The sequence below is a fragment of the Phoca vitulina genome, unplaced genomic scaffold (assembly GCF_004348235.1).
Source record: "Phoca vitulina isolate PV1807 unplaced genomic scaffold, GSC_HSeal_1.0 scaffold38, whole genome shotgun sequence".
Taxonomy (NCBI): domain Eukaryota; kingdom Metazoa; phylum Chordata; class Mammalia; order Carnivora; family Phocidae; genus Phoca; species Phoca vitulina.
The window spans coordinates 2224371-2249738 of NW_022589741.1; the positions used below are offsets into that span (position 1 = coordinate 2224371).

A 25368-nucleotide genomic window follows, 5' to 3' on the forward strand; every position below is an offset into this window, starting at 1 on the left:
AAGAATGAAGGGGGGAAATCGGAGGGGGAGACGAACCATGAGAGACTCTGGACTCTGAAAAACAAACTGAGGGTTCTAGAGGGGAGGGGGGTGGGAGGATGGGTTAGCCTGGTGATGGGTATTGAGGAGGGCACGTTCTGCATGGAGCACTGGGTGTTATGCACAAACAATGAATCATGGAACACTACCTCAAAAACTAATGATATAATGTATGGTGATTAACATAACATTATAAAAAAAGAAGAATGCAGCATGTTGATTCACTTTCTCGCACAAAATCCTTAATCTTGGTAACTACTTTAAATGAATTCCTATTACTACTTCTAAGCCATCAGAACATATTTTCTCACAAAATGTAAATGCCAAACCATACCTGCTGACCCCGTTTATATGTTTGGTTGTTGTGCAACATCAAGTGATTAAGAGGGATTCTAGATACTCTCAATTTCTGTACTTCCTCCATTTATTTCCAGCCAGGGAATATTAGATAGCCGTCCAACACCAGTATGACCACACTTTGAGCAGCGCTGGTTTACTTGATCTTTAAATAAATTACCTAATTACAGTAATAAGTAAAACTGGACTAAATCAATAAGGACCGATCAGGGTCGAAGGAAACAGATTTCCTCTCTTGATGGAAGAAAAGACAAAGAATTTGGCTACTTTTCATTTACCACAGTACACACTCCAATGACAATTCCTCCTACATGCAAAATATATTTGCCTTCCCAAGATTTTCATCCCATTGTAGACTTAGGCTCAAATTCTGGGATCTCATCATATAAACAAGTCCAGTTGTGGGTGAAGCTTCTATTGGTCATATGAACTGAAGGGAAGTACCATGTCTTCCATAAACCCAAGAAAGATGTGTGGCAGGAACAGAGTAACAATAGTAAGCATTCCCGTTCAAGAAGTGGACAACGAAAGTCACATTGCTCCTCTTCCACAGCAATTATAAAATCCAGCTGGGCACATTAGCAGGTTCTCGTGGGCTGTGGGTAAGGAAATGTCCCTTTACAAGGACCTGTTTCTGTTTCTGTTTCTGGTACTTGTTCTCTCATCCTTGTTCCCCTCATCTCCTCAGCCCACCCTCTTTGTTCTTGGTTTTGATCTCTGAGCTATTCTTCCTTCTCTGTAGGAAATCACTCATGTTTGCATTTGAGGCGTGTTCTCATTTTGCTTCCAATTTTAGAAAGTTGGAGTCTGTTTTAGTCATCTATTGTTGCAACTATTTCTGGTTTAAAACAACAGATACTTATGATGTCAGGGTTTCTGTGGGGTGAGATTTGATAGTGGCTCAGCGAGGCGGTTTGGGTTCAGGATCTCTCAGAGGGTTGCAGCTGGGATATCTGTAGGGGAGGTCGTCCTCTAAAGGCCGGGGCTGGAGGATCTGCTTCCACCATGGCTCACTCACACCACTACTGTTAGGAAGCGTCAGGTCATCACTCAGTTCCTATTGGAAGGACTTCCATTTTCCCAACACACAGGTGTCTTCAAAGGCTGTTTGAAAGTTCGTGTGAAATGGCAGCAAACTTCCCGCCGAGGAGGTAACCAAAGAGAATTAGGGGGACGTCTCAGTGCTTTTCATGGCCTTGTCTCTGCAATCAGACTCGGCCCTATCCGCGTTGCTCTGTCTGTTAGACGTGAGTCACTAACGCCTCTCCACACTCAAGGAGAGGGGCAATTAGGCCCTACTTCTCCAGTGGAGGAGGGTCACAGAATTTGTGGACATACGTTAAAACCACCCCAGGGGTCCTACAGACTCTTTTCATTTGAACCTCCTCTAGTCTGTTTACTTTAAACAGATACAAATTCCTTTAAAACTTTATGAGATTCTTATGAATCTCACTAACACAAAAAGATACCGCAATTTTGAAATAGATGAAAATGCATGGCAGAAACTTGATTTCAGTCACTCTCCCTTGATCAAAAGATCTTCACAGTTCAAATGCCCAGGATGATCAGAAAGGCAAGACACTTTTTTTTTTCTCTCTCTCTCAGACGAAATAAGATAAAAGACCTCTTGTATTAATGTATTTAGAGCTGAGGATTTTAATAATAATTAAATGGGCACTTCTTTATAGAAGGAACCAAATCTCTTTCACTTGTTTTAGTGATTTAAGAAAAAGTCACACTTGTCAATAATGTTCTTAGGGAGCTAACAATCTTTGTTTAGAAATACTCAGAAAAGCTACAAGTTATGAAAAATGAGATTCTGAAGTCTTGAGTTGGCTTGAGAAGAAATATCTAAGGGTCAGTACACAGGACATAAATGGGAATTCTGGAGTTGGTTTGGAAGATGTGCTGTTGAGAGAAGACAGGGGGAAAGGACCATGGAAGTAAGACAAAGCAAGGTAAGCAACAAGGAGGGGGGGATTGCCAAGGGGTGTTGATGAGAAATTTGTCTAATATTAAAGTTGTTAGCCTCTCCGTGAGAGAAAACTCCTTCATCTTGCTGAGTTTTCAACAAGCCTAGCACATGCAAATGTCCTGTATGAGATTCCATTCCATACCCAAGTCCATGAGGAAAGAGGGGAGTTCCATGGGATATGGACTCCAGTGATGGTGACAACATGTAGAAGTCAGTCCATGAAGCTAAAATAACCCTGAGAACATAGATCTCTGCGAATGTACAAAAGGAAGCATGAGGGACGGTAGGTCTGAGCTGTTCACCATGCTACCATTTTACCTTTGCCAGCAACCAGGGGGTGCTTTATAGTGTTTGCTGAATAAATGGATGGATTAAAGACAATGATCTCTGTATGGTTTAAAGGACCAAGCAAAATCACTTTGCAACTGTCAAACGTATTAATATTAATTCTCCACTGATTGCCCTTTATACATACTGTGTTGAATTATTAATTTAAACTGTCTGTATGACATATTTCTTTTCTCTCTAAAGAGCTTTGGTTTGTTTGAACAATTTCTCCCCTCATAATATAATGCAGAACTGATTTAGTGAAAAATCATCTACCTTTGATGAGGTGGCAACCTTGTCTCTCTCTTGCTCTAAGACATTAAACCAACCTTTTCTCTCAGTGAAATGTCTGTACGAAAATGTCATGTTTAACATCAATACATTGTGTGAGGAATTATGGTCAGCGGTTTAGTGAGGGTTTGTTTTAAGAGATCAGAGCTTTGAGATTAATTGTGGTATCTTGTAGGAAAGCTAATGCCAGCCTATCACCATGGGTTACATATGCCCTGTAACTATGGGCACAGGAGGATGCAGACTTCTCTCTTTGTGGTCTCTGTGAACCAGGATGAAGGAAAAATAATTTCTCAGGTTTACACGATACCACGCTCTGGAGATAAAGGTTATAGTTCTCAGTTTTGTATCTCTAGGGTTTCCCTAACTCGTTGTATGTTGCTTCTAAACATACCCTCACCTTCTCTTGCTTGGCAGAAAAAGCATAGGCTTACATCCACTTTGAATCTTTTACTCCTCTCCTCAGTAATTAGTGAATTTAAAATAAAACTTGATTTATCTTCAAAGGCAACTCAACACTTGATTATATTAGATGTGATTTAATATCACTACTCAGTGAACCTGTTCTTATTCCCCTAAAAACTGAAAAAAAAAAAAATAGTACATACTGAGTAGTTATTTTGGTAGATTGTATAAAGCCGATGCCACCGATTGGTCAGGACTATTACATAAAATCTTAGTCTCTTACCCTAAATTAAAAGAAGAACCTGGCAGTCGAATGCTATTTTAAAAATTAGCACAGATTTTAGGGAGTGGCTGGTACTGGGAATATGTGCACTTTAGCTGAATAAGTTGCAAAACAGAAAGAAATGCTCATTACTTAAATGGAAATAGCAAGTCTCACTCATTTAGGAGAGAAGCTGAAAAAAAGTGAAGGATTCCCACTGGGAAATTGGTTCCAGTCAATCAGCCTGGAGCCAGGCCCAGGTGTGCCTTTATTCCTTGCTCCAAGTAATTGAAATAGATTGTATCCTGAAGCAGTTTGGGGTTAAATTGACCCATCGAAAACCATTTTACTTTTTCATTTTTTTCTTTTCATTTTGTAAAATCTGCACATTTTCAATAATAAAGTAGGGTACTTCTTTTTTTTTTTTTCCCTATAAGATACTGAAATGTTAGACCTGAATAGCTGCTTTTGGTAGTTATGGAGCTATTTTGTTTAAAGAAAACGAAGTTGCATAAAACTCTGTCTCCATGAGATCCTGTTTGATTGCATCAGAGTTTTAAATTGTGAGGCTATGAAAAAAATTAATTTACATTTATCTTCAGAACATCCTGACCTCGTGCAGTAGATTCTAGGTAGCAAATACGCTAGCTAAGGATATTAATTCCTGGCTTTGTTTCTAGGGGATCATTTCATTATTATTATAAAATGCTGGGAGATACTAGATAATGTCTATCTGGGATGGAGCAAAAGATTATGTGGCATTGGAATAGGGAAAGAAATAAGCAATTCAGGGAAGGATCTAGAATAGACTAAAAGCAGTCAACAAAGTAAATGGCCAAAAATAGAAGAGACAACGTAATATATTATTACTAATAAAAGTCCTATTTTATTCCTGACTCTAAATAATTATGTGTCTAATTTTTAAAATATCACCATTTGATAATATGATACCAAGACTCTTTGAGTATCCAAATAGTGAATGTGGATAGATGAGCAGCTTTGGCATTTAATTCAGATTGGTACATCATTTTCATGAAATTTACTTTGGAACCTGGCTTATTCAGTTAAACTGGTGATGCTTCTAAGGGCAGATGATTGTTATAACTGAGCTGAAGTTGTTATAACTGAACGAGATACATATAACTTGTTATGTGTACAAATTATGTTATGTGTAGAGCATATCCAGCATATGTATGGTTTTTACGTATAGTAATAGATATATTAATATAACTGCTCTAACAGTTGAAACATTTGCTTTGACTTTCATAAAGTTTCATTGAAGTATAGTTTACATACAGTGCAATGCATATGTGGAATACAGTTCGACAAGGGTTGATAAAGGCATATAGCCATATAACCAACACTACAATGAAAATATAGAACATTTCCATAAGCCCTTAAGATTCCCCGTGTTTCTGTACATTCCTGGACCCGCTATCCATTCCTGGACCCAGACAACCACTAATACACTTTCTATAAGTACAGAATAGAATTGCTTTTCTTAAGAGTTTCAAATGAATAGAATCATATACTATCGGGTCCTGTATGCCTGGCTTCTTTTGCTCACATAATGTTTTGTTTACTCACCCATTATGTTGTGTATGTCAGTTTTTCATTCCTTTTTATTGCTGTGTAGAATCCATTGTGTGGGTGTACTACAATTTGTTTGTCCATTCACCTGTTGGTGGATATTGGCTTCTTTCCGATCTGGGATATTATGAATAAAATTTCTACAAACAACCAAGTACAAGTCTTTGTCTACTTACAAGTTCTCCTTACTTTTAGGGAACTACTTAAGAATGGAACAACTGGATTATAAGGCCAGCCCACATTTACCTTTATAATAAATGGCCAAAGATTTTTCCAAAGTGGTTATGCAACTTCACATTCTCAGCAGCAATGTGTGAGAGTTCCTGTTCTCATTACCCCTTAGTATTTTGTCAGTCTTTTTATATTAACCATTAAGTATATAGTGGTATCTCACTGTGGCTTTAATTCAATTTTCTCTGATGACTAATAGTGTTGAATATTTTTGCATGTACTGACTGGTCATATTTTATCTTCTTTTGTAAAGTGTCTATTCAAATTTTTGTCAACATTTTAATAAGGGTGTTTGTCTTCTTATTGATATGTATCCCAAATATTTTCTCCCAGAATGGGGATTGCCTTTTCATTTTCCTAAAGAGAGAAAGATGTTGGTGAAGTCCTTTCCACTTATTATTCCTATTTCTTAGATACTTCCTATCTAAGAAATCTTTACGTATCTCAAGGTAAAAAGATTTTATCCTCTGTTTCTTCTAGAAGTTTCATAGATATGGCTTTTAAATTAGGTCTGGGATGCATTTCAGTTTAGCTTTTGTGTATGAAAAGAGGCAAAGGTAGAGATTCATCTTTCTCTCTATGAATGTGCAGTGTAGCACCATTTGGTGGAAAAAACTATTCATTCTCCACTGAATCACATTGGCACCTTTACTGAAAATCAGTTGACATATGATTGTGTTATGGGGTCTCTCTATTGTATGGCTTTGATCTATATGCCTATTCTTATGCCAATACCACAAAATCTTGATTAAGAAATCTTGAAATCTGTTAGTGTATCTTCTTTAATTTTATTCTGTCAAAATTCCTTGCTATTCTATGTTCTTTGCATATTTATATAAATTGTGGAATTGCCTTATCAATTTATAACTAGTATTTTGATTGGGAATGAGCTCAATCTAAAGATCAGTATGTAGAAAATTGATGTGGTAACAATATTTGGTCTTTCAATTCATGAACATGATGTGCCTTTTGATTTACTTGTTTTAGATAATTTCTTTCAGCCATGTTTGATAGTTTTTAATATGTATGCCTTAACACCTCTTGTCCAGACCTTGTATTCTGACCTTGTATTCTGACCTTGTATCCTGTGATCTTGCTAAATGCGCTTATTTTAATAGCTCTTTTATTACTGTTATTATTACTATGGTGAATATATTAGAATTTCTTTGAAGAGGACATATCTTCTGCAGATAAAGCAATTTTATTTCCTCCTTTCCAATCTGCGTGGCTTTTCTTTTTCTTGACCATTGTGCTGACTGGGACCTCCAGTAGATATTGAACAGAAGTGGTGAGAGCCAACAGGCATCTTTACTTCTTCACTCTTAGGGAGGAAATAGTCAGGCTTTCACCTTCATGATGTTAGCCCATTTTCATATATGTTCTTTATCAGTTTGAGGAGGTTCCTTTCCATTTCTAATTTGCTGTGATTTTCTATCATAAAACATTTTGAATTTTGTCAGTGCTCACCTGAGATGATCATATGTGTTTTATGCTTTATTCAGCTGCTATGTTCAAGTACATTGATTTTTTGAATGTTAAAATGAGTTTGCATTCCTGTTATAAACACCATTTATGCATGGTACATTATCCTTTTCATGTATTGTTGCATTTGATTTGCTAACTTCTTTTTAAGGATCTTATATTCATGTTCATGGTAGATATGGACCTATAGTTTTCTTATTATGTCTTTGTTTTATTTTGGTATCAGGATAATTCTTCCCTCATAAAATTATTGAAAATAACATGTTCTCATTACCCTTTTATTGTCTTTTTGATCTGTAATTATGATCCTTCTTTTATTCCTGACCTTGATCATTTATGCTTTATTTCTTTTTTTCTTGATCCTTCTAACTAGATTTTTAGAAGTTTGTTGATTAAAAAAAACAACTTCTGGCTTGATTTTCTCTATGTTGTTTTTACCATTTCCTATTTATTAATTTTCTACTCTTTTTCACTTCCTTGCTTCTACTCAGTTTGGGGTTATTTTGTTTTTCATTTTATAGCTTCTTAAGGTGGATGCTTAGATCACTGCTTTTGGATCATTTAATTATCCTAATTCAAACATTTTAGCTGTAAATTTCCCAGTAATTAATTACTGCCCCAGGGGCATACCATAAATTTTGATTTGTTCTCATTTTCATTCAGTTCAAAATGTTCCCTTGTATATTTTTGTTTGACCTACTGATTATATCCAAGCCTATATTTATTTTGTTAATTATTTGAGTTTTTCCATACTTTTTCTGTATTGGTTTTGAATTCCATTCTGTTGTGGTCAGAGAACTTTGTATGATTTCAATCTTTTAAAATCTATTTAAACTTGGTTATGGCCTGCCATATAGTCTAATTAGCTGGATGCTTCATTCATGGATACCTGAAAATAAATATGCAGTTTTTATTTATGTGTGGGGTTGTCTACAAATGTCAGTTTGGTCAACTATTGGTAGTGTGTTTTATATAATTTGTTGATTTCCTTTCTACTTATGGGTTCCAGATTGTTTTGTTCTCCCCCATTTTACACCCATCTTCCCTTGCCAACTGCCAGAAACCTGGATTTCAAGCTCCAGCGACTGGCACAAAGAAAGCAGGCTTACAGAGACTATTTATACATACAGCTCCCAAAATGACATTAAATCTCCTAATGCTTTCTAATTGAACCTTGACTTTTCCAAATGAACCTTGACTTTTCTAATTGAACCTTGACTTACACACCTGTTCTGTTTTGACTTCTTTTAACGTTGTCTCCTGCTTTCCACTTTTATCTATTTTTATTGTTTTCAGGTATGTTTAGAAAATTATTTGTAAAAATAAATTGAAGGATGGATGGATGGATGGATGGATTTATCTATCTACTGTTTCTCAGTGGTGCTTGGAACCATCAACCCTCTAGGGTCATCCTAATTCAATTCTGGAATTAAAATAACTCAAAGCTGAATTTCAGGTTCTTATACAAGCTGTTCACTTCCATTTTAACCTTCCTCTCTGGGTGCAACTTTTCTGGATTAACTGATAGGGTTCACCTATTCCCCCTACACTTGCTAGGCCCTGGAATCTAATTCTTGTCCCCAGGTCCTCAATGCTATCCGTCTTTCAGACTCTCAGCCAATCTCTGTGGGAAAAAAACAACCCTCATAGTTGGCATCCATCTCTGGGCCTCTTTTCTTTCCCCCGATACTGAGTAATCATGCACTATTTTACTGGTCCTTTGATGCGTTCCTACACATGATTAGAAAAAAATTTTTTTCAGTTATACTAGTTGCTTTCACAGAAGTTTAATCCAAATTACCTGGGTCATAGTTACTGGAAGCAAAAGTCTTATCTACTTGAATTCATATTATCTTTGTGTGTTATATGTATCTAAGTGGTTATATCTTTTTTTTTCTTAAGAAGTAGATATAAGTAAGTTATTCACAGGATGAGTTCTGAACCCAGATTGCTTGTGTTTTTTTCTTGGCTGCAACACTAACTAGCTATGTGACATTACCCAAGATACTTAAATCTCTCTGCTTCATTTTCTTCATGTGATTCTCTTGAAGATTAAATAAATTAATACAAGTTCAGCCCTGAGATTATTGACTTGCACGTTTTAAGTATATGATCAATATTAGGTATTATTATTAGGTACAGATTTATATTAAATCAAGCCTAAATTAAAGTAAAATCAATGGATGGATCCAACATTGTGAGCAAGGAAGCTCATTTTTGTCTCATTTTTTGAGATAGCCTAGAAAAGAGTAAATTTCCAGGTTTTCTAATTCACTAGTTAACTCTAACCATGTACCACCAAGAATTTCCAGATGCTAATGGTATACATTCTGCATTCTTTTAATTTCCCTTGGGAACTAAATACAGTACAGGTAAGATTTTCCTTTGTTCCAGTGATCTATCCCCATGGCTTATAATCATGCCTTGGCTCTAGACATCTCTGTACCTTCTAGTACCACTTCTTGGATAGTAAATGCTTAAGGTTAAAGACCTACATGCCTTTATGATAGGACCTTTCTTTACACAGCTACTTTCTGGCCTTAATATTTTATTAGGAAGAAAATAAAAGTACCCTGTGTATTCTTTGCATTTTTTCCTCTTTTATATAGAAACTGGATGTTTCTGAGTTGGGCTGAGAATCATCCTGGCTTTCCTGTGTCTGTAAGGAGAAAGAGTCCTACACTTCTTGCTGCCAACAATCACAAATACAAGAACCAGAGGTGGCTGTGTCAGGAAATACATCAGGACATATCTCAAAATGCGACATAATGGATCATAAAGAACAAAAAGTAGACATCAATATCACCTCTTTCTCTTATGTTTTTCTAACAAACTGCGAAGACCAGTGCAAAGGAAATACAGTTATATTGCTTGTATGCTCTCATTAGCAAATATAATGGAGAGACCAAAGTTCACATAATAGGCTTATGTTAAATCAGCTTCTCCCAAGTCAACAGAAATTTTCATTCAGAGAAATCATCTGAAAACCTCTAAATATATTTCAAATAATGAACATCTACCAGAATAAGAAAGCTAAATTGTGGTATGGGTCCTATATGGATTCCCAAGTCCTCTGTACAGAACAACACTAGGCTTTCTTTCAAATTCTGTCCAGAATATATTACTTGAGAAATCCTAGCTGAGCGACTATGGATGGAAAATATTTTTGCAAGCATTTCAAAAAGTAGAAGCATATCTGAAATTACAAAGAAATGAATGATCTGGCATTTTCTTCAGGTCATGCCCTCTGCCAAACCATTTTTCTTATACTAACCCGGGTTTGCTCTATCGCCTGTGTGAAGAGCAATGTTGGAAAATGCCACTTGGAACAATAGATTCTATTCAGGTCATGTTACCTTTATGTCTTTTCAGATTCTGGGGAACATGTCATTTTTCCTGAAAATGGCATTCTGTGATATCCATAGTGAAGAGACTGTATTTTTTCCCCTCCAGTCTGTTTTTGTTGTTAAAGTTCCTAATATCGGGAGTGATCATTTAGGAGCTGCTTGTCCTCCACCTGAAGTCTCCGATAACCCATGATGCCAATCAATCAGTTACACAACTTGGGGGAAAGGGGGTGTTTTTTGTTTTGATTTTTGCTCCTTTAACAAAGCTCCGGGGAAATTGTGGCTCTAGCAGTGCTGCGAGGTGACTGGGGAGAGGGCCTGGAAAACACCGAGCTAGCTCCTCTCTTTCTTGAGACGTTCACGTCCTCCCTCTGCAGACTAGCACCTCGCTTATGGCAGCTTGGGGCTACGGACTCGCCTCTCCCGGTTTTGTCTCTGAGCAGACACTGAGAGCTCCTTCCTCGGTCTCAAGATCAGAAACCTAAGGCGATTGTGGCTCGAGCCAGCCGTGGTCAGGGACCTGGCCTGAGGTCGTCACAAGTGCCTGGGGTGGGGTGGGGATCCGCCTCCCTCGCCAGCCCACCCAACGAGGGGACGATTCTGTTGTCATCATTCAGTGGGCGGGGTGTGTCCACCATGACTAAAGGCTTTCCTGGTTCTGCACTTATTTAAATATAACCTATATCACACCTACACACATTTCTTACCACCAACTACCTCTTGTCTATTTTCACATGTTCTCAGTTTCAAAACAAAAGTGCTTAAGAGCTTTGTATGTGGTTGGCCGTTTGATTTTTTGAGGGAAAATGTGGTGATCCACCATTATTAGGACATCAAGAACCTGGAGAATACTTAATGATAAAGGTGCCTGTGAACTCAGATCTCAGAGCAGCCTGACTCATGGAATATTTGTGCACTTCTGTACTTTCCACTCTCAGAGGAACTATCTAGATTTTGCTTGTTGCTCCAGGTCATGTTCCTAAACTGTCCAGAACATAATATCATCTGAAGAGCTTATTAAAAATATAGGTTCACTGGCCCTGCCTCAGATCTACTGAAAAAAATAATCTGTATTCTTTTTTTTTAAGGTTTTTAAAATTTATTTGAGAGAGAGCGCATGCACATGCAAGAGGGGGCGGGGAAGGGCAGAGGGGGAGAGACAGAATCTCAAGCAGATTCCCCGCTGAGTGCGGAGCCTGACACAGGGCTCAATCTCACGATCCTGAGATCATGACCTGAGCCAAAATCAAGAGTCTGTTGCTTAACCAACTATGCCAACCAGTCACCCCAGAAAAAATAATCTGTATTCTTATAATCAATCAAGTCTGGAAGAAATGCAGGGTGTCAAGGTGAACTAGTGGATTACTTTGTCATTTTCTCTCTAAATGGGGGAATCTTGCTTATTGGTATGTGCAGAACCCAGAGGGATCAAAGTGGATTAAGGCAATGATTTGCTTTCTGATTGTTCAGCTATTTATTTATTCTGTTACTAAAGCATTTTTTTCAGAGTACACATTATTTTTGGTTTTTTGAATTATTCATCAGTAACCTTGTTAATAATATATATATATATTTTCTTCATCTGTTCATGGAAATGTTCTCTAAGAGTACCAAGATAAGTACCATGAATATTAGAAGGTAGGTTTTTCTTTACACATTTCTTTACATGGAGTATCTTCTTTGGTCTTTATCAAAACACTGTGAGTTTATTGGAGTCAGTATCTTCTGCTTTTAACAGAAGAGAAATATTAAAATTTAGAATAACTAAGTCATTGCTTCATTTGACAAGATGAGTGCCCACAGAGCTATGGTGGGCCAACCCAGAGCTTCCTCCCCCAGACCCCAGTGCAGCCCTCCAGTGCCATACTCTTTCCCTCTGAGGGCTCAATGGCAGTTGTTACTCTAGCAAACTCCAGTTCATCTTATCCATTCATAAAATAAAAGTGATGATGTATTATAGGTTTGTTGACAAGAGGAAATGTGAGATCAGCTTTGATAGACCTCTGGAAAGTTTGGAGCTGTACATAAAGCAGGTGGTAGATGATCTGCATCGGGGATGTGGATACTCTCTCTTTCCTCTCAATATGTCATGTCTCCATTTCTATTTTACTATTTTACTTTCTAATAAATTAAAAACAAGCAACTTGTTTTGAAATTATGAGATGTTTAACAAATCAACACACAGTAAATTTTACAGAAAAATATTATATCTCAAAGCACCAGGCGACCAAGAAACATTAGGAATCAAGTCCGGCTCTTCCAGTAACTTCTGATATCATTGTAAGCCACTAATATTACCTTTTGAGGTTTTAAACTTTTCTTTAAGAAAATAAAGAATATAGACTAGATTAACAATTCATATATATTTTGATACTAAAGATACACTTAATTATTTTTTCTCATGTACATGGTCCACTTTTTCAAAGACTTTCTTCAGTAGGAAAATTGCATTTAGAAAATAGTGTTTTTCTTTCATCTTCTAATTACTCATGAGATAAATGGCACATGTGAATATGTATTATACATACTCCATCGATCAGAACTTACTGGAATGAAATAACTAGCTATAGCACTGGGAAATTTAATTCCAGCTTTAAACTAAGAAACCAGTCTGTTATTTAATCTGTGGAAGGAGCACAAATGTAGCAGATATTAGGCAGGTCACATTCCTATTTCCATTCTTAATACAATTACATGTCTATAGACATATACATTTTTCTAAATTTTTATTTAAGTTCCCGTTAGCTAACATACAGTGTGATACTAGTTCCAGGTGTAAAATATAGTGATTCAGTACTTCCATTCATCAGCTGGTGCTCATCATGACAGGTGCGCTCCTTCATCCCCATCACTTGTCCCCCCACGCCCGCCCACCTCCCCTCTGGTCACCATCAGTGTGTTCTCTGTAGTTCAGAGTCTGTTTCTTGGTGTGTGTGTGTGTCTCTCTCTTTTTCCCCCCTATGTCCATTTGTTTTGTTTCTTAAATTCCACATGTGAGTGAAGTCATATGGTATTTGTTTTTCTCTGACTGACTTATTTCAGTTAGCATCACACTCTCTAGTTTCATCCATGTCATTGCAAATGGTAAGATTTCATTTTTATGGCTGAGTAATATTCCATTGTATATGTTTACCACTTTTTTATCCATTCATTAACCGATGGACACTTGGGTTCTTTCCATAATTTGGCTATAGATGCTGCTATAAACATCAGAGTGCATGTATCCTTTTGAATTAGTATTTTTGTATCCTTTGGGTAAATACTTATTTCCATCCTTATATTTGCTGTCTTGTAGGCATCATCCCTGATTCATTTCTGCTGGACCAGATGAGTTCCCCCACATCATTCTAAGAGCCCATACATTTTAATGGAAGTCAGCAAACTGTACCTTGAGACAAAAGCCAGAAACAGAATGGAAACAGAAGGTAGGTGGGAGGTTATGTTGATTGCAAGAAATCAGAGAAGGAATTATAGAATTTGGAAAATGTTTTTCCTGTAGTGTGAAGTGGCAAGCAATTCCATATTCATGAAGTATTTTCAGCATGAATGTTCCCATCTTGGTGAAAGAAACTCCCCAACAAATGATTTTGAAATACACATTCTTCTTGCCTGTGGGATTTCAGTTTTCTTTCTTAGAATGTCTCAGAAGAAAGTTTGTTGGTTCTTTTTAAAAATATGTAGTTAAATAAATCAGAAGGACAACACAAAAGACAGGATGGGAAAATGATTAACCTCATCAAATAATACCGGTACCATGATTTTAAAAGAGGCAGAAACCCTCCAAATCTCACTACCTTGGTTCTCATTGAAACATGACCTTCTCTAGCAAGTGATTTTTCATCTCTAAACTTTAGAAGCTCCTCCTTCTCCCTCTAGTCCTTTTGTATGCCACCATAATACAGCAGTGTGTGGTGATCATTAAGTTACGTATCTGTCTTTCTCCCTGTATGGACTCCACGAAGTGTTCATGGGAACTAAGGACAGCTCCTAATCCTCAGGAAGTGATAAACGAACCTGAAGGAGGCATGGATCTCAAAGATCTGCAAAACCTCTCCGGGGCTTTTTAGTATAAAGGACTCCACACTGATTTTCAAGCTTACCTTGGTAATAATCTGGTTGCATTTAATAGTTCTCATTTGGGGAATTGTATGTGAATTTTCCTCTACCTTCTGTGTTTTGTGTCTGCTGCATACTTCGTCACTATCATCTACTTATTGTTTTCTCCTGAGGTAGCATATAATTTCCCTAACCAGAACTTTTCTTTTCTTTTTTTTTTTTTTAAAGATTTTGTTTATTTATTTGAGAGAGAGAGAATGAGAGACAGAGAGCATGAGAGGGGGGAGGGTCAGAGGGAGAAGCAGACTCCCTGCTGAGCAGGGAGCCCGATGCGGGACTCGATCCCGGGACTCCAGGATCATGACCTGAGCCGGAGGCAGTTGCTTAACCAACTGAGCCACCCAGGCGCCCTAACCAGAACTTTTCTGCTTCTCATCAAATTTTTTTTTAGTGCATGCTTTCTTATATTTGGCAGTTAATGTGAGATGAGATAAAACAGAGTGGCAAGAGGAGGATCCAGCTTTTCTAATAAAATTTGTGTGTGTGTGTAGTCAAAAATGTACAGGCAATATAGAGGGATAAAGTGACTGGGTGTAAACATTTGTAGTAAAGCACTAAATGCTTGCCTTTCCGTTTCTGATGGCATTTGCCTTCAAGAGTTCAAAACAGTATAGGTAGAATTAAGATTGTGGATAGAATATTTTCCAAAGCTTTAAAAAATGCTTCGCTGAAGTGGATGAAGAGTTACAGGACATCTCAGAGCCCAGGGAACACAAAGTGGACTCATTGGCCTGGACAGGTGACGTAAGCACAGGTAGGACGGCTGCCTGAGGTCATGTGCTAGCACCAGGAGATCTCTTACGGCCTCACAGAGGGACGAGAGACACTCTGGGCCCGCTTGAGGCAGGTTTTCTGGTCCCAGACTGCAGAAATGTGGGCTTCCCAGAAGCTATGCCCGCATCCTCACGAGAAATGGCAAACTTGGAGGAGGGAAAACAAAACAGCCACAGAGGGAGACAGGAAGGACACGTGCAGATCTTGGCTGTGGTCCTCGGGGATGTGATACAAATGATCCCCTGAGTGTTTAATCCCAAGCTGGTCTGTATGCAGACATGGGACCTGAAAGAATCAGAGGAAAAAGGATGAAACTAGAATGAGATCCACAAATACTTAAGATACTGAAATTATTTGCATAGGCCATATACTCACCTGTTCAACGTTGTAAATAAAAGAGGGAATCCAGAGTATGTGTAAAACAACAAGAGGCATAATAATTAACCAGGCAAAATGTTAAAACAAAAACAAATGCAACCTACAGAAATGTAAAGTATAATAAGGTGATGAAAATGAGGGCCATAAAAGTGTTTTCTAAAATTGATTGTGGTGAGGGTGCACAGCTCTGTGAATATAGAGTGAGCAGAAAACATTAATAAATGTGGGAGGAATTAGATTAATTTGGATTGAAGTTTTCTGATACTATACATGTGAATTAAGGAAGAATGTGCCACACAGAACATACTGGGTCTGTCTGGACGACCAGTATATTAAACCGAACCTGGAAAATTGGATGAGAGCAGGTCATATACTGATGATATATTTGGACTAAGTGCTGAGCATATAACTGTGTATCACAAGGTTAGTATGACATAAAAAAGCTTCTCTTTCAACTTTTATAAAAATTCAAAGTACAACTTGCATTCAAAGAAATGCACAAACATTAAGTTCATACTCTGATGGATTTTGACAATTGCATGCATCTGTTATCCACATATTAAGATGTGGGTGATTTCCATGACTTCAGAAAGATCACCTGTGCCCTGTCCCAGTCAACCCCACCTTCACTGAGGGACATTCACGGTTCTGAAATCTTTCACCAGAGACAAGTTTTTTCCTATCCTGTTTTTGTCTTTGTATACAGATTTTGTATAAAGGGATAATACAGGGTGAACTTTGCATAAGGCTTCTTCCACTCAGCGTCATGTTTTGGAGATGCATCCACATTGTTGAGTAGTTCGTTCCCCCTTAGCATGGAGGAGTCTTCCATCATATGGAAATTATTTATCTCTTCTCCTGATGGTGGACTGCTTTTTGGCTTTTCACTAATTTAAATAAGGTTGTTTTGAAGTAACACATTCCAGGGTTGTGTGTGTGTGTGTGTGTGTATGTGTGTGTTTATATGTTTTCATTTCTTTTGGATAAATGATAACTACATTTATGAGAAACTTCTAGAATGATTTCCAAACGTGTACCTTTTATATTCCCACCAGCAACATGTGAGAGTCTCAAGTTATCTTCTTACACTTTAACCATTCTCGTTGGGTAGATGATAGTATCACATTGTGGCTTTAATTTGCACTTTTCTGATAACTAATGATGTTGAACACACTCATGGGCTTCCTAGTCACTGGTATATAAACCCTGGTGAAATGCCCATTTTTATAACTGGGTTGATTTTATTATTTAGTTGTAGATGTTGCTTATATATTGTTGATTGAATTTCTTTGTAAGTTATATTTATTGCATATTTTTCCCAGTCTGAAGTTTGTATATCCATATTTTAAACAATATGAGCAAAATGTTTTAATTATGATAAGTTATTTTTGGTTAATAGTTTCTGTGTAGTATTCGTGAGCTTTTTTGTCCACCCCAATGTCAGCTCTAGGATGTGAAGCTAATCTACATTGAAAAGCAAGCTTTGGGGCACCTGGGTGGCTCAGTCGTTAAGCGTCTGCCTTCAGCTCAGGTCAGGATCCCGGGGCCCTGGGATCGAGCCCCTCCTAGGGCTCCCTGCTCTGGGGGAAGCCTGCTTCTCCCTCTCCCACTCCCCCTGCTTGTGTTCCCTCTCTCACTGAGTCTCTCTCTGTCAAATAAATAAATAAAATCTTAAAAAGAAAAAAAAGCAAGCTTTAACATGTAAGATTTTACATTAAGGTCTTTGATCTATCTCAAATTAATTTTTTTGTGTACAGGGCAAGGTATGGGTTAAGGTTCATTTTTTTTTTCTCTTATGGATAGCCAGTCAGTCATTCCAGCACGGTTTATTCAAAAGAACTTCCTTTCCCCATTTTAGTATCTGACACCTTGTTGAAAGTAAATGGATTAAGTGTTAGCTTTTTTTTTTTTTAAGATTTTATTTGTACATTTGACAGAGAGAGACACATCGAGAGAGGGAACACAAGCAGGGGGAGTGGGAGAGGGAGAAGCAGACTCCCCGTGGAGCAGGGAGCCCGATGTGGGGCTCGATCCCAGGACCCTGGGATCATGACCTGAGCCGAAGGCAGTCGCTGAACCAACTGAGCCACCCAGGCGCCCCAAAGTGTTAGTTTTTTGGTTTTTTTTAAATTAAATCTCTTATTCTGTTAAATTGATCTACTTACCTATTTTTATGCCTATGACAATACTACATGTCTTGATCAATGCAGCAATATAGTAAATCTTGAAATAAGGTAGTGTATAACCTCTTTTATTTTCTTTTTAAAATTGTTTTAGCTGCTCTAGTCCCTTTTCTTTTCCATATCAAAAATTACTAGAGAGAATTAGCATTGCAACAATACTGAGTATTGTAATCCCCTGACATGATGTGTCTCTCTACTGGAATTTTGGGATGTCTCTGTTTAGTTCTTGATCAGTATAGCTAGAGTATTTTCAATCTAGATTTTCTTGGTTTTTCTCGATTGTTCATCCATGTTTTATTTGATTAATTTTCACTGTTATCTTGTTTCTTTCCTTCATTCTGCTGACTTTAATTTTTAAGATTTTTAATCTTTCTAATATCTTAAGGTAGAAGCTTTGACCATCGATATTGAACCATTATTCTTTTTCTAATACAAGCATTATATTAGTTTTCTAGAGCTACCATAAAAGGTGTCACAAAGTGGACAGCTTAAACTATAGTAATTTTTGGTCTTACAGCAACTTCTGGAGCCTAGAAGTCTGAGATCCAGGTGCTGGCAGAATTGGCTCTTTCTGAGAGTCGTGAGGTGGAATTTGCTCCAGGTCCCTTTCTGAGTTTCTGGTGGTTTGCTGGCAATCCTTGGCATTCCTGGCTGTGTACCCACATCATCCCATCCCGTGGCGTTCTTCCTGTGTGTGCTTGTGTCCAAAATTCCACTTTCCTAAGGACACCAGTTCTATTTGATTAGGGGCCCACCCTACTCCAGGATGATCTTATCTTCACTAATTCTGTCTGTAGAGATACTCTTTCTAAATAAGGTCACAGTCTGAGTACTGTAGCTTGGGACTTCAACCTATGAATGGGGGGGAACACAATTCAACCCATATCAAGCCTGAAAGTTCCCTTCTAAGTACTGCTAGATGGAATCCGAGAGATCCCGGTATATTATATATTCATTATCATTCAGCTTGAAATATTGTCCAACTCCCATTTTTATTTCTTTCCTAACACTTGGATTTAAAAATGTTTGATGTTTAATTTTGAAAGACTCAGTTTTCCGGGGTGCTGGGTGGTGCAGTCAGTTAAGTGTCCGAGTGGACTCTTGATTTTGGCTCAGGTCATGATCTCAGGGTCATGAGATCGGGCCCCGTGTCGGGCTCTGTGCTCAGTGTAGAGTCTGCTGGAGATTCTCTCCATCTCCCTCTGCCTCTCCCACTTGTGACCTTTCTCTCTCTCTGAAATAAATAAATAAATCTTAAAAAAATATTTCATTTTCTTAGATGGCCTATCTTTATTTGTTTCTAATTTATTTCTGTTGATATTGGAGAACATACTACATGTGATCTATTTTTAATGGTTTTATTGAGGTCTGATTAGAATTAAAACAGTACACGTATTGAAAGTGTACAATTGGATAAATGTTAAATATATACACGTCTGTGAACCTTCACCAGAACCAAGATGATGAGCCTATCTATCAGCCCCCAAGGCGGTGTCCCTTGTGAACCCTTCCTCTCCTCCAATGACCAGGCAAACAGTGATCTATTTTCTGTAACTACAGAATAGTTTGCATTTTCTATTATTTTTCTATAAACTTTATCATACAGAATGCACTATTTTTTTGTCCGCCTTCTTTCACTGACCATAATTACTTTGTGATTCATCCATACTGAAGCATGAACAACAGTTGATTTCTTTTTTATATTTGACTAGTTTGTCCAATTTTGCCAGGTTGTTTTTAGTGTTTGGTTATTACAAATAAAACTGCTGTGAAAATCCGTGTGCAGGTCTTTGTGTGGGCATATGCTTTCATTTATCTCGGATAAATCTCTTGAAGCGGGTTGGGCACACATTCGCACAGGACCCCGGTGCACCAGCTGTTATGTTCAAGTTTACAAGAAACCGACAGACTGTTTTCCAAAGTGGTTGTGTAATTAATATTCCAAGTGGTGGTGTACAAGAGCCGTTCCACGTTTGTGACAACACTTGGTGTGATCAGACTTTTTAATTTCAGGCTCTCAGAATGATAGTTGTGTGGTGCTCTTATCTCATTTTTTTGGCTCTAATTTGCATTTCCCTAATGATTAGTCATGGTGCACAGGTTTTCCTTTGCTTATTTGCAATCTATATATACTCTTTGGTGAAGTGATTTTCTTATCTTTTACACAGTTTTAATGGATTATTTATTTTTAATTACTGAGTCTTAAGAACTATTTATGTATTCTGGATACAAATGTTTTATCAGATATGTGATTTGCAAATATTTTCTCTCAGTCTCTGACTTGTTTATTCATTTCCTCGGTAGTGTCCTTGAAGAGCAAAAATTCCTAATTAGAATGAATCAAAATTTATCAGTTGTTTTCTCTTCTGGATCATGATTGTGCTGTTATAGCTTAGAAATCTTTGCTTAGCCCTAGTCACAAAGATTTCTCCTATGCTGGTTCTAGAATTTTAATAACTTTACCTAATAATCAAATTTAAATTTTATTTTAAGTTTTACATTTAGATCTTTGACCCATTTTGCATTACTTTTTCTATATGGTGTGAGGTATGAATTCATTTTTTTAAATGTAAAGATAACTAATTTTTTTCACTTATTTCAAATATATTTACCTTGCTATATTGTAATGCATTTTTAAAAGATGCTTTACTTCTATTTTTGGATTCTTTTGTATTATTAGCAGAGTGTTGGCTTTGGTCTAGGTAGGCAAATTATTTATTTGCAGATAAGCTTGATCTTTTTGAGGCTGTTTTTAACCTTGGGTAGGATGGGTCTATAATACCAATTGCTGTAAATCTAGATGAGCTCTTCTCCCATGGGGGCATTTGATGTTTTACTACATGCTTGAATTGTGCAATGAAGCCACTTTTCTCTGACTGTTTGGAACTCAAATGCCTCCCCAACTTGTACAAATTCCCAGAGTATCTTAAAGCTCCTTTTATTTCTTTTCCTGGTCCTTTTTTCTTTCAAGTCCTCATGGAGTTCTGCCTTAAGCATATGTATTTTAGTGTTTGGCTAAACATTCAAGGGACATCCTGTGAGGATTCTGGAATTGTTTTTCCTGCACAGTTCCTTGTTCTCTGGTGCTCTGCCCCATAAACTGGAGTCCCTCCAGGGGCCCTCACTCTCACTTCTGTCTCCTGAGCTCAGCGAGACTGCTCGGTTGTGAATGGATTTCGCATCCTTGCACTTTAGCCTGGAAAGTGGTGCCAGGCCCAAAGCAGGAACTTCAGGGAATTGCATTTTTTTTTCTCTCTTCTTTCCAGGTTTCCCATTCTGTGCTCCATGCTATAAAACATCTGAACGCATTTACTTCCTATGCTTGGTCCAGTTTTCTTGTTTCTAGTCAGGCTGCTTCATGGCTAACGGATGTCCATAAGCAAGTTTTAAAATGATCAAATCATTCACAGTTTCTGACTTGAACTACTTTCCCTGACTTATCTTGAACTTCCAGCTTCTTCGCTTCCTTTGTCCCCCTGCTGGTAGTCTCTTTTCTTAGATAGCACTTTCTAGCACTTTTTTTTTTTAGATAGCACTTTCAGGGATTTGACTTCCATTTCTCCTTTGTCAAGACCCACTCTTCAGCTATATTGCCAAGAGCTGCCCCGAAGAAATAAGTATTTTGCTTGCTTAAGCAATTTTGCAGGTTCACACAGGTGACTCCCTTTGCAGGTTAGGTCTCAACAATAATGAACATTGTAATGTTAGATAGGATTGTCTAGTTAAATATTGTCTTTAAAGATCTTTGTCTTTGCAGTCCTTCCTTTCTAGATAAGACCTTGTCATGATAAGAAATAATAAGCAGTCCAATTTGTCATGATAAGAAATAATAAGCAGTCCAGTTATTAAGAATGAACTAATAATTAAATCCACTTATAAGGCTTATAGGCAGGGGTAGGAGAGAGGGGACAGGTGAGCTGGAGTTAGTCATAGCATGGTCTTGGCAGAGATTGATAGGAAATGATAAACCACAATGTCTCTGGAACATTTACTGGTCTTATCTTTAAAATGTATGGATCTGCAAGGACTTAACGTTAGATCAGTTTGTCTGTGATCTTATCTTGGACCATATGGATTTGACTGAACAGGTATTAAAAGAGTTTGCACTGAGCCTGTGATGGCCATCATGATGTGGTCTGGCAGTCTGTGTGTTTTGTGAGTCTGGTACACTTTGCAAGTTCACTTCTCCGTCCCCATAGCCCAGATGCCTGCCAGGCCTTTTTCGTTCCATTTGCAACACAAGAATTACCAACTGTATTCGAGATAGTGTGTCACGGAATTCAATTCCAAAGCTTAGAAAGAAATGAAGTATAACCGAACTGAGAATCTTAAGAAAATGTCTTTATGATTAATAATATTAATTTTCTGAAAGCAATTCAGAATTATATTCCCAGTACCAGACGTTTATTGAATGGATGAATGAATGCAATTTTAAAAAGGTTATGAGACAAGAGACAGGAATTGGTAATGTGCGTAATCTTTTATCCTTGTGGACATAATTAAGTGAAACGTAATGTAGACACCTGAAATCTACAATGTAAGAAGCTATATAAAATTTAGATACTTCAGCTAGCTTCTCATGTAGGTGGTTCAAATCATTTCCAATGGTTACAGATCTGATTGGATTAGGAGGGACAGCAAGGGATTGGGAGTTACATAGACACTGGTCATTAGCCTGGTAGTTTTATCACTAGTTGTAAGATCTTTAGGAAGTAATGTTTCTCTAGTCTCTGTTGCTTCATCTGAAAAATGGGCACATTATTATGAATGGGAAGAGAATTAAGTGATTGACTACATATACTAAACATATTGCATCTGCTCAGAACATATTACTCAGCTTTGCTTCTCTTTTCATCATTGTAATCAATGTGTAAGTATATTAAGGTAATATTATATTTGTTAATAATGGTTATTTATTTGTTACTCTGTTTAAATGCAGATCCCCATACAAAACGCTAAACTTCTGACGAAAGATAAGAAAGAGAAGGGGAGAGAGAGAGCAGAGAGGAAAGATATCGAGGGCCATACAGAGAGGTCAAGTTTCACCCCAAATGAGTTATAACTCATGCTCCAGATTTTGAGTGCCTATGGAAATAAAAACTCTTAGAGGGAAAACATAGGTTAGATTATCTTTGTGTGTGTGTTGGGGGGGGGGGGGTTTGTTCATTCAGTTTATTCAACCATCATTTGCCAATAATTTACCAAATGCCAGAGTGGACAAAATGCCAATAATACAGGAAGGGACTGTAAACCATAGAGTCTATCAGGAGAGATGCGTATGGTGCGTGAAGATTCGTGTTACAAAGGAGAGGAGTTGTAGCTTTGGGGGCATGTAACAAGGACCCCTACCTAGGCTGGGAGAGGACATCTGGGGAATCTTCTATGTGGAAGGGATATTTGAGCAAAGGACTAAGCATTGTAGAGTTTTCTAGGTCACAGAGTTGCCTGAGAAGTAATGTGGGGATAGAATTCTTTGAAGATTCATCATCTCCACAAAGACCCTGAGAAAGGAGAAAGCATGGTTTGCACAGAGACTGAAGCAGAGCTGCATGAAAAGGACTGGTAGTGCACAAAGGACAGGGTAGACCAGGACCCCTAAGGGGAGGCTGAAGGAAGTCCAAGACTAAGTAACATTGGGTCTTATCTGCTATGTTAAAAATTTTGGATTTTAAGAGCAAAACGAAGTCATTGAAAGGTTTGAATCAGGGCAATGCAACTGATTTGTGCTGTAAGAGAATCTTTTTCTCTGCAGTGGGATGCATATGTTTGAAGATAAAAGAGTGTTTATGCTAAAAAAAAAAAAAAAAAAAGCCAGGAAATTGGTAGATTCACGCAAGGCATGTCTAACAAGGATTTGCATTAGGGTGGTGACAGTAGGAATGAATAGACCAGGATAAGTTAGGAAGGTAGTTAAAAGTAAGCATCAACAGGGGGCACCTGGTGGGTTAAGCATCTGGCTCTTGATTTCAGCTCATGTCATGATCTCAGGGTCGTGGAGTTGGGCTCCACACTGACCTGGGAGTCTGCTTGAAGATTCTCTCTCTCCCTCTGCCCCTCCCCACCTTTCTCTCTAAAACAAATGAATAAATATAAAAAAAAAAAAAAACTTAGCATCAACAGGATTTTGCCCAGCAGGCAAATTCTGCCCTAAAAGCCCTCCCAACCTCCTCTACCCTCCTCCTTACTTGGAGAAGTTCTATGCATTCTTTAAATTTAAGCTCAAGTGCTACCTACATTTTGATGACCTCCCTTCCACAGGCAGAGTTAGCAAATTATTATTAGAGTACCTGGCAAATTAAAGGATTTTTAGACAGTGGATTTCAACTCTGGATATACATTGAAGGCATCTGGGGAACTAATACCTGCCTCCCACCCCAGACCAACTCTTTATGAGTAGGGACAGAGTAAGAGTCTTGCTTGAAAGCTCTCCAGGTGATTCTGATATGTATGAACGGAAGGGAAACAGCACCTAAAGACATTTACCATATTGGCATTTCTGGCTGCCTTTTCCATTAGGCTGTACACGCGTGGACCAGGACTGGTTCCGAGAGTTTAGCACAGCAATGATACATCTTAATTTTCTGCTATATACTTAAATAAATTAAAATATGCAACTTGAATTACTTTTAGCCAATTGAGGCTTCTCTGCCCCTAAAGATGACTGAAAATAATTCAGAGGAGATCCATGAAGTGTCTGCCCTGCAAACACCTTACTGAGGTGGAAACAGGCATTTAAAATATAAAGTGTATAACTGTTGCCAAAATATAAACATTGTTGCCCATGGCAATGTACCCTGACCTGGGCTCTGCCCAAGGATTTTTTTTTTCTGACCTAAAAGATAAACTTTTTTAAAAAAAGTATATATTTCAATAAATGTACATTCCTCTAAAATACACAAGCTACTGGGCTACTTTGACCCTAATATCCAATCTGTTCCCAGGCATGGAGGCAATCTCTAGTCTGGTGGGAGTAGGAAAGGTGCAGACTAATTTCTTCTACCTATCCCCACTTCATCTAGCTCAGGGAGAGAAGCATAAGCTGATTTCTCTGAAAGCCTTATCATATTACTGGTTTTGGAATGACACTGCAGCTTGTCTATTACCACAATTCATGGGATGGATTTCACTGGCTTATAGTATAGCACCTGTTCAGTTTCTAAAGAAGCTCTTTGATCCCAACATAAAATGAATGACTGCCCAATTTCACATGAAGCAAAACAAATTTCAAGAAGGCTCGGGGACGGAGCAGAGGGACCCTTTGCATCCTGACTCGGACTCTGGCCCCACAGGGAAGTGTCTGGACACCTGTGCACACTGGTGCTGAATGGCCTTAGGGCTGTCATTCTTTCCTCTCATGTTCACACAGTATGCGTTCTTAGAAAGTGGTGGTTCTATCAAGGAGGGGATAAAGGACCAAGTCAGAGACCTTAGCTATCCTGGCCTTCCTGTCTGGGAAGGAAATGAAGGTAGGGGGCGGGGGGTAACCACAGAGCTGAGGCCAAATCCAAAGCAGAGGATTGACACAGAGGACAGGCAAGAAGCTGAGAATAAGTCCGGAGACCCAGCTTTGAGGGACTCCCTGAAGTAAGATCCTAGTACAGGGTGAGACTT

General features: G+C 38.0%; 1 long non-coding RNA gene across 1 annotated transcript in view; it reads left to right on the plus strand.

Annotated features, from left to right (window-relative positions):
- Nucleotides 1-25368, plus strand: part of LOC116647052 — a 252558-nt gene that overhangs the window by 100001 nt on the left and 127189 nt on the right. Inside the window, exon 4 of the long non-coding RNA XR_004302265.1 lies at nt 13602-13731. This is a non-coding gene — a long non-coding RNA (uncharacterized LOC116647052). The remainder of the gene's footprint in view (nt 1-13601; nt 13732-25368) is intronic.